Genomic DNA, 15169 nt, shown 5'->3' with positions numbered 1-15169 from the left:
TTTGATGCTGAACTCCAGACAAACCTGCCTGAATTCTTTTTCCTTCTGGCCTCTTTGTGGCTCAAATATGGCTCATGTCCCTGATCTAGACTCCCTTACCTTTCCCTTGACATGGGACAAAGACAACCGGCCCACGTCCATCCTGGCATGGAGTGACAATGAAGCCTCACTTTAAGATGGCTGATCAGTGAGGTTTTCAAACAAAGATGTTGATCAAACGAGGGAATGTGAAAGCTGATTGTGCGAATGAACCAGCTTTTCCAGGGCCAATGAGCCTTATTTCAGAACAATATGTAACATTTTTCTTTCTAATAAAACTTCCAACTTCTGTTTGTTCGTTGGACATAAATTATATAATTATAATAAATTATAATTTATTTTGACTTTGACAAAATTAACCAGTATGATGTGTTTAAAGGTCCCCCCACCCAAACAAGGGAAGTATTATACTGAATTTAAGAATTCTTTCTAGGCAGGGCATGGTGGCTCACATTCGTAATCCTAACACTTTGGGAGGCCGAGGTGGGCGGATCACCTGGGGTAAGGAGTTCAAGACCAGCCTGGTTAAAATGGTGGAACCGCGTATCTACAAAAAATACAAAATTAGCTGAGCCTGGTGGCACATGCCTGTAATCCCAGCTACTCAGGAGGCTGAGGCAGGAGAATTGCTTGAACTCAGGAGACAGGGGTTGCAGTGAGCTGACATCGCACCATTGCACTCCAGCCTGGGCAACAAGAGTGAAACTCCGTCCTGAAAAAAAACAATCATTCTATTATAATCCTGATAATTGCTTTGCTTTGCATCTTACTATGGATTTGTTGGATATCTAGGTGGCTGTAAACTACGCAGAGAAAGATAGAAACAGCAGTGGAGATAATTAGAAAATTGCAGTGTTACTATAAAACAATAACAAAAGGAGGATATTGTAAGGGTAACTAAACATAAAATTGAATTTTTCCTGTTGCCAAAAGGGAAGAAGAGACCTTTCCCCATTTCACTTTCCTGAGAGCATTTTCTTGAGAAAATTTGTATTTGTAAATTCTTCCTCTGATCTGTAAGCCTCTGGCCATCCTAGAACCCAGGAATGTCTTGAACTTGAACTCCAGGCCTCAAGTGATCCTCCAGTCTCAGCCTCCCAAAGTGTTGGGATTACAGGCATGAGCCACCAAGCCCGTACCCTAGGAATGTCTTTCTTCAGGGCCTTGGAGCCATCTCTTTGGAATGTGAACATAGAGGAAGATGATGTCCTTGTCTCCCTGTCACCAGAGGAGTTTAGCCTAGGTGCCTCGCTCCAAGCTGTAAGCAGCTGGTTGTCATAGAGACATGAGTTTTACTTTTCCTTCAGATAAAGGAAATTAACTAACACAGATGGATATTCCAGTTACTCGGTGAACTTAGGACTTGCCTGGGCGTATTCAGTTTTCACCCTTGACTGCTGCTTTACAACTAGGCAAAGTAGCTACATACCTGGACTTTCTAACTTCTGCTACCACTTTTGCGTTTGTTTGTTTTGTTTTGTTTTTGAGATTGAGTCTTGCTCTGTCATCCAGGCTGGAGTGTAATGGTGAGATCTCAGCTCAGTGCAACTTCTGCCTTTCTCGGTCAAGCGATTCTCCCACCTCAGCTTCCCGAGTATCTGGGATTACGGGTGCATGACACCATGCACAGCTAAATTTGTACTTTTAGTAGAGATGGGGTTTCACCATGCTATCGAGGCTGGTCTCGAACTCCTGACCTCATGATCTGCCTGCATCGGCCTCCCAAAGTGCTGGAATTACAGGCATGAGCCACCACACCTGGCTTCTGCTACCACTTTTGGATTGTATGAAAAACTACACTTCCAAGTGTGGCATCTGTCTTCCCAGACAGCTGCCAAGGGGGCAGATGATGCAATCTAGAAGTGTAGGGGAGCTCGTGCCTGTGGGATAAATTTTGACCATTAAGAAAAGGAACCAGGAGTGAGAGCCAGGTACTTAAATTCCCTCTCCTCTCCTCTCCTCATGCACCGTTCCAGGCATGGTTTCTCAGTAGAGTCTGTCTAGAGGTGTCTGGAATGGTCCAAATTCTGTTTCCTTGGGAACCTGAGCTAAAACAATGGGCATTCAAACACTCGAAGAGAGTGCTAAGTGTTGTGGAGGACCTAGATCTGGGCAGAGGAAAATTATTGCAATAAGAAAATGGACAATTTGTGGATTTGGATTAGAGGGAAGGACTAGAAGAACCAGTAGTAGAATAGCTTAGCGGTAATAATTTTGGAGAAAAAGGCAGTTCTGGTGATTTTTGCTGTGAACTGCTCAGCTCTGTAAAATATACACTTCTTTCTTTCCATCAGTCTCCTCTATGAAATCGTCCATAAAGTATCCTTTTATAACTATCTATTGCCTGTGAAGTGAATTTTCTTTTTTTCTTTTTCTTTTTATTTAGAGATAGAATCTCTGTTGCCCAGGCTGGAGTGCAGTGGTGCCACCTCGGCTCACTGCAATCTCTGCCTCCCGAGTTCAAGTGATCCTCCCGTCTCAGCTGCCCTAGTAGCCGGGAATACAGGCGTGCGCCACCAGGCGTGGCTAATTTTTTTTTTATTTTGTATTTTTAGTAGAGATGCGGTTTCACCATCTTGGCCACGCTGGTCTTGAACTCCTGACCTCAGGTGATCTACACACCTTGGCCTACCAAAGTGCTAGGATTACAGGCATGAGCCACTGCACCCAGGCTATCAGTTTTTTTTCTTTTTTGAGAATAAAACAGATTGAGTCTTGTGCCAAAATGCAGGGGAAGCTGCACCCAGACAGGTAACAAAATATTATATACAGTAATAGATAGGTTTTCTACATACCAGTAATAACCATTTAGAAATCCAAATTGAGAAAAATTGCATGTATATAGTGACAAAAATACATAAAATATCTAAAACCAGATGATTGGAGCAAGATGGCAGATAGATCCCATGCCCCACTCAACATTCCTTCGAACTTGGAAGTGCGGTGGGAGATCTCGCCACTGCACTCCAGCCTGGGTGACAGAGTGACATTCTGTCTCATAAAAAAGAAAAAAATGAATAATAATAATAAAAGTAATGTATCAGAACTTGACGGAACTTCAGACCTTCACTGTAATAGTGAAGGAGAGAAACACATTTGCGGAAAAGAGAGCATGTTCACTCTTTATCTATCCATGATAGACAGATAGTCCGGAGCTTTATATACCCATGGAACCTAAGGAAAAATGTTCCCTGTCATAACTCACAATCTTCCAGCCACCCTTCCTTGCATCTGTCTTGTGGGCTGGGGGACCCAACTTATGGATCCCATCTTCCCAGGGAGAAAGAAAAATCAAATCCTTCAGTATCTCTTTTAGGATATCCTCTCCTCTATTTGCATGGAGGATAAGGCTCTCGATATCTAGTAGCCGAATGTTACATTTGTGTAATACAGAACTATATTGGGATAAAATAGAATTTGTTTCCTCTGAGACACAGGAAGAGGCACGTCCACACTGACCTGGGTGGCAGCCACCTCTTCCTGCAGTGCCAGGCAGGGCATGCTCACAGATCTGGGGAACCTCTGTTGCTCCTGGAGCCCCACAACCTCCTTCCAGGCACCCTCTCCCTCTGGTGGCTGTGACAGCCCACACGTGGTCTTGGGTATCCCCTGCTTCTTTGCCTGCCTCTCTTCTGCCCAGGCTGCACATCTCTGTCTCCCACTGTCCCCACTATGTCCATGATTGCCTCTCCCTCCCTGCACTCTCCATCTCTAAGGGCTCCTTGTCTTCGAAAATGAACCCACAGCCTCTACCTTGCGACTGGGGACAGAACCCAGAGCTTGTTCAATTCTCCCTCCCTCCACCACACACACCTGTCCTCCTTAATGTTTCTGAAGTCAGTGAGCTCCAAATTCAGCTCCTCCTGCACCTGCCAGCTGTGGGACCTGTGGCAAGATGCCTACCATCTGCCTGGGACTCCTTCTCTCATCTATCATATAGGCATAATGATGGTAGTTTCCTCCTTCCAAGGCTGGGGAGAACCAGGAGGCCAAGGTGATGGGCCATGGACAGTCAAAAGAGCTCCGATCCTGCCTCCACCTGGGGCTGGTGTTTCAATTCCGTTGCTTGTGAATGGAGCTTTAATGTCTTCATTCACACACAATGGTTTGTTCTAAAATGGACTCCCATCTGCCCTTCCTTCCCCACAACTGTTTCACCTCCGCACCGTGCAGTGGTACCTGTGAGAAAGAACTGTCCCATTCCCAAATCATCGTCCCCACCCCAGCCCCCAGGCCCCTGGTTGGTGAGACCCTTGATGGGCAGTCTCATGCTTCTGTCCAGGGGACTTTTCCACCGTTGATCCTTTGCATGGAGAGTAAGTGGACTCTTCTATTCCCTGTCCATCACAGGGTCTACAGCGCACACATCTTCCTCATTCCTCCATGTTCCCCAGATGGCGATTTCATCTGTGTCTCCTCCCACATACTCCCAAATGGGCCGTCCCAGCCCTAGAACCCAAAAATGGTTCAGAGAGCGAAGGCCAAGATGCCCAAACATCTGCTGCAGAATCCTGCTCCAGGACTGAAGTGTATTGTCTCTATCAAAATAAAAACTGGAGGCCAGGTGCAGTGGCTCACGCCTGTAATCCCAGCACTTTAGGAGGCCAAGGTGGGAGGATTGCTTGAGCCCAGGAGTTGGAGACCAGCCTGGGTAACATAGTGACACTCTCTAGACAAAACCTAAAAAAATTAGTGGGGCGTGATGGTGCATGCCTGTAGTCACAGCTACTCCGGAGGCTGCGGTGGGAGGATCACTTGAGCCCAGGAGTTCAAGGCTGCATTGAGCTATGATCATGCCACTGCACTCTAGCCTGGATAGAGCAAGACCCCATCTCTAGAAGAAACAAACAAACAAACCAAGAAACCCAACAACTGGAAACATCCTCCTCTATAATGGGGGTCAGAAACATCTGTCTGCCTTGTTCCCTGATGTCTTTCCAGCACCTAGAACAACGCTCAGCATGAGTATGCACTCATTAGTTTTTTGTTGAATAAGTGACTCGTTTGACACAGCAATTCCACTTCTAAGAATCTTTCCTAAAGAAATATTCACACACATGCAGAGAGCTGTGTGCACAATAATGAGAGGAGCAAACAACTGGGGAACGTCTGCAAATGTTTATTAACTATCAGTAACTGATAGAGGGGAATCAGATGAGGGGAGTACAAGCAGATGGGAGATGCTTATAGTATTACTTGGTGTTTGTGTGTGTGTGTGTGTGTGGTGTGTAAATGCAGAGGAAAAAATTGGAAATTAAACACTCAGACCTCCCCTCAGCATTCACATCTGGGGAGAGAGGAGGGTAGTACTGTTCTGTGGAGAGAATACCTGACTATACTTGTTTTCTAAGGTAGGTGCATAGATACACAAACCAAAATATGCATTAAGCATGTCTTGCTGATCAGTGAAAATGTTAATATCTAACAGAATGGCACACTGTAAGAAAGTACAACGTAAACTCTAACATCGAACTCTTGGCACACTAAGAAAAATGACGCTCAACTTTTCACTGTTGTGAACACTTGCTTTCACTTGCTATACACCTGATGACGAGGGGTTCACAGCCCTGCCCATGTTCGTGAAAGGTCACCACATTCTTTTTTTTTTTTTAAATTATTTAATTAATTATTTATTTATTTTTTATTACTATACTTTGAGTTTTAGGGTACATGTGCACAATGTGCAGGTTAGTTACATATGTATACATGTGCCATGCTGGTGTGCTGCACCCATTAACTCGCCATTTAGCATTCGGTATATCTCCTAATGCTATCCCTCCCCCCTCCCCCCACCCTACAACAGTCCCCAGAGTGTGATGTTCCCCTTCCTGTGTCCATGTGTTCTCATTGTTCAATTCCCACCTATGAGTGAGAATATGCGGTGTTTGGTTTTTTGTCCTTGCGATAGTTTACTGAGAATGATGATTTCCAATTTCATCCATGTCCCTACAAAGGACATGAACTCATCATTTTTTATGGCTGCATAGTATTCCATGGTGTATATGTGCCACATTTTCTTAATCCAGTCTATCATTGTTGGACATTTGGCTTGGTTCCAAGTCTTTGCTATTGTGAATAGTGCTGCAATAAACATACGTGTGCATGTGTCTTTATAGCAGCATGATTTATAGTCCTTTGGGTATATACCCAGTAATGGGATGGCTGGGTCAAATGGTATTTCTAGTTCTAGATCCCTGAGGAATCGCCACACTGACTTCCACGATGGTTGAACTAGTTTACAGTCCCACCAACAGTGTAAAAGTGTCCCTATTTCTCCACATCCTCTCCAGCACCTGTTGTTTCCTGACTTTTTAATGATCGCCATTCTAACTGGTGTGAGATGGTATCTCATTGTGGTTTTGATTTGCATTTCTCTGATGGCCAGTGATGATGAGCATTTTTTCATGTGTCTTTTGGCTGCATAAATGTCTTCTTTTGAGAAGTGTCTGTTCATATCCTTCACACACTTTTTGATGGGGTTGTTTGTTTTTTTCTTGTAAATTTGTTGGAGTTCATTGTAGATTCTGGATATTAGCCCTTTGTCAGATGAGTAGGTTGCGAAAATTTTCTCCCATTTTGTAGGTTGCCTGTTCACTCTGATGGTAGTTTCTTTTGCTGTGCAAAAGCTCTTTAGTTTAATTAGATCCCACTTGTCAATTTTGGCTTTTGTTGCCATTGCTTTTGGTGTTTTAGACATGAAGTCCTTGCCCATGCCTATGTCCTGAATGGTAATGCCTAGGTTTTCTTCTAGGGTTTTTATGGTTTTAGGTCTAACGTTTAAGTCTTTAATCTATCTTGAATTAATTTTTGTATAAGGTGTAAGGAAGGGATCCAGTTTCAGCTTTCTACATATGGTTAGCCAGTTTTCCCAGCACCATTTATTAAATAGGGAATCCTTTCCCCATTGCTTGTTTTTGTCAGGTTTGTCAAAGATCAGATAGTTGTAGATATGTGGTGTTATTTCTGAGGGCTCTGTTCTGTTCCATTGATCTATATCTCTGTTTTGGTACCAGTACCATGCTGTTTTGGTTACTGTAGCCTTGTAGTATAGTTTGAAGTCAGGTAGCGTGATGCCTCCAGCTTTGTTCTTTTGGCTTAGGATTGACTTGGCGATGCGGGCTCTTTTTTGGTTCCATATGAACTTTAAAGTAGTGTTTTCCAATTCTGTGAAGAAAGTCATTGGTAGCTTGATGGGGATGGCATTGAATCTATAAATTGAAAGGTCACCACATTCTGCTTCTCATCATGGGCATGTGTCATATCCCCGAGGCTGAGGCAAGAAGAGAGAAGGAAAGTAAGTGGCAGTGAGTTCTCACCACGTGACAACTCTATCTCAACTCCTCCTGACCTGCAGACCCTGCACACTCTGACTCTGCCCTATCTCAGGACCTGCACACGACTTCCACTGTTCCTCGAAGTGAACCATCTGCTCATGCTACGGTGACTTCCTCACCTGGTTTATCCATTCCTAGGCTAGAGGAAGGTGTGGCCTGCATATCAGGGCTGACCTGGGGTTTGGGAACCCACAGCATCCTGGGTAAGGAGCATCCCTGTATATACAGGGTAGGGAGTAGAAAGAGCATGGGAAATCGGCCGGGTGCGGTGGCTCACACCTGTAAACCCAGCATTTTGGGAGACCGAGGCAGGTGGATCCCGAGGTCAGGAGTTCAAGACCAGCCTGACCAACATGGTGAAAGTTCATCTCTACTAAAAATACAAAAATTAGCCGGGTGTGTGGGGTGCACACGTGTAATCCCAGCTACTCAGGTTGCTGAGGCAAGAAAATCGCTTAAACCAGGCAAGAAAGAAAAGAAAGAAAGAGAATGGGAAATCTCATCATTCAGTCTCAATGATGTACCCTAGAAAAGGGAATTATTTGGGGAACAAGTGAGAAGATGGGATACCAGTATCATAACAGAATAGCACATCTGCAGGGATGTGGGGGATGAGCCGAAGGTTCACTTACGGAGTTACTCGTCATCTTCCTCAGGGTCACTGATCTCTTCATAAATCACCAGCTGCTTTCTCTCACGCAGTCTGTGGGTCCAGGCATGTTTCCCCCTTTTGGGTCCTATGATGGGGAAGAGTTGGAAGATGAGGTTTGGGTAGGTTGGAGAGTGTTAGGCTCTGTTTTCTCAAAAAAGGAGATGGCTCCCCACCACCAAGTGCCCATGGGCCTTCTTTATCCAGTTTTTCACATTCTCTGGCTTAGAGAGGCTGAGGCCTTAGACCCACAGCAATACATGACAAATACCAATTAAAGTTTTAGCTTCTGGCTCCTTCCGTTGTCAGGTTTAGATTTCCAACCTCTTCACTTATGGGAACATTCACCCATTCCTCCTTTCATGCTGCATGTGTTTGTTAAGGGCACAAGGCAAACCTTGTTTTATGGCACCTCATTTTTATCCTGCTTGGCAGATACTGCAATTTTTTTTGAAGTTCTCACCAATTTTACACTTTTCCATTATTATTATATCTGTTATAGTGATCTGTGATCAGTGAGCTTTGATATTATGATTGCAATTGTTTTGTTGTTCTTTAGTCTTTTAAAATAATTTTTTTTTATTTTGTGGGTACACAGTAGGTGTATATACTTATGGGGTACGTGAGATGTTTTGATACACGCATGCAATGCGTAATAATCACATCATGGAAAATAGGGTATCCATCCCCTCAACCATTTTTCCTTGTGTTACAAACAATCCATTTACACTCTTTTAGTTTTTTTAAAATGTACAATTAAGTTATTATTGACAATAATCACCCTGTTGTGGGTAATTGTTTTAGGGGTAACAGGAACTGCACCCACAGAAGATGACAAACTTAATTGATCAATGTTGTGTGTGTTCTGATTGCTCCACCGATGAGCTCTTCCTTGTCTACCTTCCTCTTCTTGGTCCTCCCTATTTCCTGAGACACAGCAATACTGAAATAGGACAATGAACAACCCTACAATGGCCACTAAGTGTTGAAATGAAAGGAAGAGTCACATGTCTCTCACTCTAAATCAGAAGCTAGAAATGGCTAAGCTTAGTGAGGAAGGCATGCCGAAAGCCAAGACAGGCTGAAAGCTAGGCCTCTTCCACCAGACAGCCAAGCTGTGATTGCAAAGGAAAAGTTCTTGAAGGAAATAATAGTATATAATGCAAAGGAAAGGTCTTGAAGGAAATAATAATACTAATACTCCAGTGAACATACGAATAAGAAAGTAAAGCAGTCTTACTGCTGAAATAGAGGAAGATTGCGTGGTCAGGATAGAACATGAAACCAGCCACAACATTCCCTTAAGCCAAAGTCTAATTCAGAGAAAGACCTGAACTCTCTTCACATCCATGAAAACTGAGAGAGGTGAAGAAGCTGCAGGAGAAACATGTGAAGCTAGTAGAAGTTGGTTCCTGAGGTTTAAGGAAAGAAGCCGTCTCCATAACATAAAAGTGCAAGGTGAAGCAGCAAATCCTGATGGAGAAGCTTCAGCAAGTTATCCAGGAGATCTAGCTAAGATCACTGACGAAGGTGGCTACACTAAACAACAGATTTTCAATGTAGATAAAATAGCCTTCTATCGGAAGGAGATGCCATCTAGGACTTTCATAGCTAGAGAGGATTGACTCCAACTTTGAAAGAAGTTCTACTGTGGGTAAAATGTTATCCAATAGCATCACATACTACAGGGAAATCTTTCATGAAAGGGAGAGCTAATTGATGTGGCAAATTTCATTGTTGCGTTCTTTTAAGAAACTGCCACAGCCACTCCAATCTTCAGCAACCACCACCTTGATCAGCCAGCAGCCATCAACACCGAGGCAAGACCCTCCACCAGCAAAAAGAATGTGACTCACTGAAGGCCCAGAAGATTGTTAGCATTTTTTATCGATGAATTATTTTAAAATAAAGGTATGTACATTTTCAGACATAATGCTATTGCACACTTAGTAGACTGCAGTATAGTGTAAACATAATGTTTTTATGCACTGCAAAACAAAAAAAAATGTGTGTGACTCACTTTATTGCAGTGGTCTGGAACGGAACCTGCAATATCTCTGAAGTACACCTGATTGGAGATCAGGCATTGAGCTGCGTAAGACATGATCCCAGGTAATTACGGATAGAATTGCTTGAGCACCTTTCATGTCATCAGGCCTTCTAGATTAAATTTAATGCCTCCAAACAATTTATGAACTATGATTCTTTATTTCCATCATATGGACTGGGAATCTGGAGCTGAGAAAATTAGGAAGACTTGCCCCAAGTCACGTGGTTTTTATATGGGTGACAACTCCACTCTGTGTCTCTGGAAGTCATGTCTAACATCTCTTCTGGAGCTGGGCAAGCTCCTCAGCCCAGCCGGGACCTAGGCTTGTCTGGGATCCATGCCACACACCCAATCCACACACCTGAACATAGCCAGGAAAGCCAGAGGGTTTGTTCCTGAATTGTTTCCTCTTACCAGATGTCTTGTGAATCTTCTCAGAGGTACTTGCTTTTCCCGGGGGGCACAGCTGTTTCCCATTGTTCTGTGGGCCAGATGCTTCTGGCACTCCCTTCTAATAATTTCCTTCCTCTGCTGGCTTCTTGGGCATGATTTTTATAATATGAAGGTCACAGATAAACAGTATCAGTTACATTTCTATAGTGCTTTAGAGCTTACAAAGAATCTTCACATGCATTACCTTAATCAATGTTCTCAACAAAGCTGGGAGAGTTACACTTGCCTAAATTAGGAGAAACCTGGGAGGGGAGGTTAGAAGGGAAATGATTGGCCTAAATGAATGGTGTTTCCAGGGTTATATTGGTTATCTTCACACTCTTTTAAGACTGACATTCTTGCAAACAGCAAAAATCTCCATGTAATTGAGAGTGTGATGTACAGAAGATTTGGAGCATAGCATTCTAAGAATTCACAGGTCTACAAAAGGAAGAGGTTCTGTAAAATACAAGGGATCCCATATAAGCTTGTAGACAGCTTCTGGGAGAGTAAATGTAAAAACATAGGGAGGGGACAAAACACTGCTGGGAAAGATGGTGTGGGGAGATGAATACAGGAAAGGGAGAGGGAAAGAAATGGTTTGCTGAAATTAATCCAGGCAGCAAAGAAAGCAGTACCAGACCTGGCATACCACCCTACCGAGGCACCAACATTGAATGTGGAATTCAGTGAGGTGATACCCATATCAGTTCTGGTTGTATTGGGATGGGTCACTGACCAACAGTCTTAAGCTACATTTATTCAGCTTCCTCACTTATGAAATAGTGAACAATACATGTAAAATAGGCTGAGGGAAAGTCCTCTCTGAGCTTATAAACACTGTTTAAATGTAGTAATAATAACAATTAATACCTTTCATGATCCTTCTTTGAATTTGGCCTCCATACTGGCAACCCAATCCCAGATCCCTTTACCCTCTAAACCGGAGTTGAATATGCACTTGTGGGGTCACTCATTCAGGGGCCTCCAAGGAATCCCCTGGGCTGGGACTGGGGCTTCTTGCATGCGCCAGGTATAGACAAAGCCCTCAAGGAGCTCACAGTAGGGAGGGGCCAACAGTCAAACTGGTTCCTAAGCCATGCAAGTGGACCCAGTAACGGATCAGAAGCCAGCTGGTCCTTCCTGTTGCGAGAGTGGGTGTCTCATTGGAAGCACCAGCAGGCCCTATGGGGTGAAGCCCTAGTGAGCAACATCTGAACTTCATAAACAAATGCAAACATGAGTGAGCTTTAAATGGCTTGGAGCTCTGGATTAGACTACCACTGCCACTGCACCTCAGGAAAATTCTTTAACATCTCTGTACCCCGATAGTCTCATTTTATTATTATTTTGCTGATAACTATGATCTAAAACATGAACTATGATTCTTTACTTGCATTTCATGGACCAGGAGTCTGGAGCTCAGAGAACTTAGAAGATTTGCACCAAGTCACATGGCTTTTGTGTGGGTGACAACTGAAATGTATGAGATGTTATTATTTGGAGATAATAATAGAAACAGCATCATAGAGGTATTCTTAAGGATTAAATAAATTAATCCATGTAACCTGGTTAGAATATCTGGCATCACTATGAAAACAAAAGAAGTATTAAGGATTACAACTGTCAGTGTTATCAAGCCATCGATGCTACATCAGGTGTTGTGATAGGCATGGGGAGAAGGAGGCAGTGAGGGCATTTTTGATATTCTCCCACTCTTACCAGTTTTCGCATCCATGGAGGGACAAAGGTTCTCTGGTCATTTAGATTTGAGAGATACTCACCTTCGGGAAGATTCTCTAGAGCCTGCCGAAAGTCATCTGAGGACATTCAACTGAAAGAGAATACATCAGAATTTTTCTTTGTTGGTAAAGATTTCCAAAAAGTGCTGGGATTACAGGCCTGAGCCACTGCGCCCAGCGTTGTCTACACTATTGAAAATTTGTTACAGCTGCAATAAAAAATGAACGCACATAGAAACATTTATTAGTGAAACAAAATAGTCAAGAAAGAGACTAATCTATATGCAAATTTCAGCATGCATTTTCAAACAGTGGGCAAAAGATGACGGGTTGTATAATAAATGATTGCTTGACAAGTGTCTATCTATTTGAAAAAATAAAGATTAAATCCTTACTTTAAACCACATAAAATAATAAATTCTAAAAAAATCAGTTACTTAAACGTGAAAATGTGAAGTCATAAAGAACTAGATGAAAATTTAGGAAAATATTACAGTGTAAGACATCTTGAGGTGTCATAGGCACTTCCTGATATTACACTAAGGCTATGAACAATGAATCTGACATAAAGATGTAAAAATTAAAGTATCATCTAATTCAAAAGACACCACAAACAACTGTTTAAAAAGGCAAATGTTGGGGAAATTGGTGAAGCATCCGCAATAAATTAACAGTAACCATCTGTAATATACAACAAAGCTTTTGCATATCAGTAAGAGAAACTGGAACAACTCAATCAAAAAATGTGTTCAGGCATGGCACTACTTCACCGTATAGCAGAAAAGGATTATGAAATAGAAAGTATGAAATGAAAATAATAAAGGAAATGGAAGACAGAGCCCAGAGGTTTCAACGTTCATCCAACGGAAGTTGCAGAGGTAGAGAATAGAAAGACTGGACCAGGCGCCGTGGCTCATGCTTGTAATCCCAGCCCTTTGGAGGCTGAGGCAGGCACATCACCTAAGGTCAGGAGTTTGAGACCAGACTGGCCAACATGGCGAAACCCCGTCTCCACTGAAAATACAAAAATTAGCCCGGTGTGGTGGTGGGCACCTGAAATCCCAACTATGTGGAAGCCTGAGGCAGGAGAATCACTTGAACCCGGAGGCAGAGGTTGCAGTGAGCTGAGATTGTGCCACTGCACTCCAGCCTGGATGACAGAGCAAAACTCTGACTCAAAAAGGAAAGAAAAAAAAAAAAAGAATAGAAAGACTGTAGAGAAGGCGGTACTTGAAGAAATAATGTTCTAGAATTTTCTCAACTGAACAAACACATGAATCTTCAAACTGAAAAAAGTCACCTAGTTCTGAACCTGATTAACACACAGGCGCATGCGCACACACACACACGCGTGCGCGCACGCACACATATACACACACACTCTCTAGGAGTAAAATTTCTAGGATAAAGATAAAATCCTGAAAGGCACCAGAGAGAAAGAGAGAAAAGAGAATGCAATGGAAAAGTTTTTCAAGGAGCTGATTAAAAATAACTTTGGGCCAGGCACAGTGGTGGCTCACGCCTGTAGTCCCAGCACTTTGGTAGGCCAAGATGGGAGGACAGCTTGAGCTCAGGAGATTGAGACCCGCCTGGCCAACAAGGCAAAACCCATCTCTACAAAAAATACAAGTAGCCAGGTGTGGTGCCACGTGCCTGTAGTCCCAGCTGAGTCCGGGAGGTGGAGATTGCTGTGAGCCGAGATGGTGCCACTGCATTCCAGCCTGGGTGACAGAGCCAGACACTGTCTCAAAAAACAAAACAAAACAAAACAAAACAAAAACAAACAAAAAAAGTTGAACCTAGATATCTATATACAGCCAGGATAATCCGGAATGAGGGAAAAAATATTTCAGAAAATTCATGACACATATACCCTTCAGAAATCATTATTGGTATACAGGTCTATGAGAAGAGAAAAGTAAATTTAAGAGGAAGGAGGTGATTTTAATAAGCAATGATGAGAAGAAAACTAGTAAAATTTATTAAAAAGTGTGAACTTTTTATTGTGAACTTAAAAAATTATAGTCTTGGAATAAAATTCCAGGTATTATAAACATGGAAGATGGGAGGAGGGACACGAAAAAAAAAGAGAAGTTCTTTTGGTGTTCAAGGAATGGATACAGATGTTTATGAATGATAGAACCGTAGAATCGTAAAAGGCACTAGCATTAAATTTTGTTTTATTTTAGACAGGGCCTCACTCTGATGCCCAGGCTAGAGTTCCATAGCACAATCATGGCTCACTGCAGCCCCAGCCTCCTCAGCTCAAGTGACCCTCCTGCCACAGCCTCCCATGTAGCTGGGACTACAGGTGTGCACCACCATGCCTGGGTAACTAAAAAAATTTTTTTTTTTGGTAGAGACAGGGTCTTGCTATGTTGCCCAGACTGACCTTGAACTCTGGACCTCGAGCAATCCTCCCACATCAGCCTCTCAAAGTGGTGGGATTATAGGAGTGAGTCACTGTGCCCAGTTAACGCTAGTATTTTAGAGTACAAACTCTGGAACCAGACAGCTTGGTTTGAGTTTCTGGCTTCTCGACTTATTAAGCTATGTGACCTTGTGTAAGTCATATAACCTTTCCGTGTCTCAGGCTACTCAAGAGTAAACTGGGCATAACCACATTATCTAACTCACTTGATTGCTATGATTAAATGGGCAAATACATGTAAAGCACTTAGAATAGTGCCTGTCATGTGGTTAAGTTAGTATATACATTTTAGTTGTTGTTAGTAATGACTTCAAATTACTTTTAAAATGTAAAGGCATATCTGGTTCAAGAAGAAGATGGTGAACCAGGAATAGCTGCTGGCTTCCTTCCCAAACCAAACCCTGCAGATGCCAGATGCCACAGAAGAGGTGGGAAGTGGTGGGAGTTCAGAACAGTTCCCAGTAACAAAACCCTTGATGGTTTAGCCCCACT

General features: G+C 42.9%; 1 pseudogene; it reads right to left on the bottom strand.

The window, feature by feature from the left end:
• Positions 1–8009: 8009 nt before the first annotated feature.
• Positions 8010–12354, bottom strand: LOC129024069 (protein SSX7-like; annotated as a pseudogene).
• Positions 12355–15169: the final 2815 nt, after the last annotated feature.

This window comes from Pongo pygmaeus, chromosome X (genome assembly GCF_028885625.2).
Source record: "Pongo pygmaeus isolate AG05252 chromosome X, NHGRI_mPonPyg2-v2.0_pri, whole genome shotgun sequence".
NCBI lineage: Eukaryota > Metazoa > Chordata > Mammalia > Primates > Hominidae > Pongo > Pongo pygmaeus.
The sequence above is the reverse complement of the archived record's forward strand: the minus strand, read 5'-3'. Positions and strand labels throughout refer to the sequence as shown.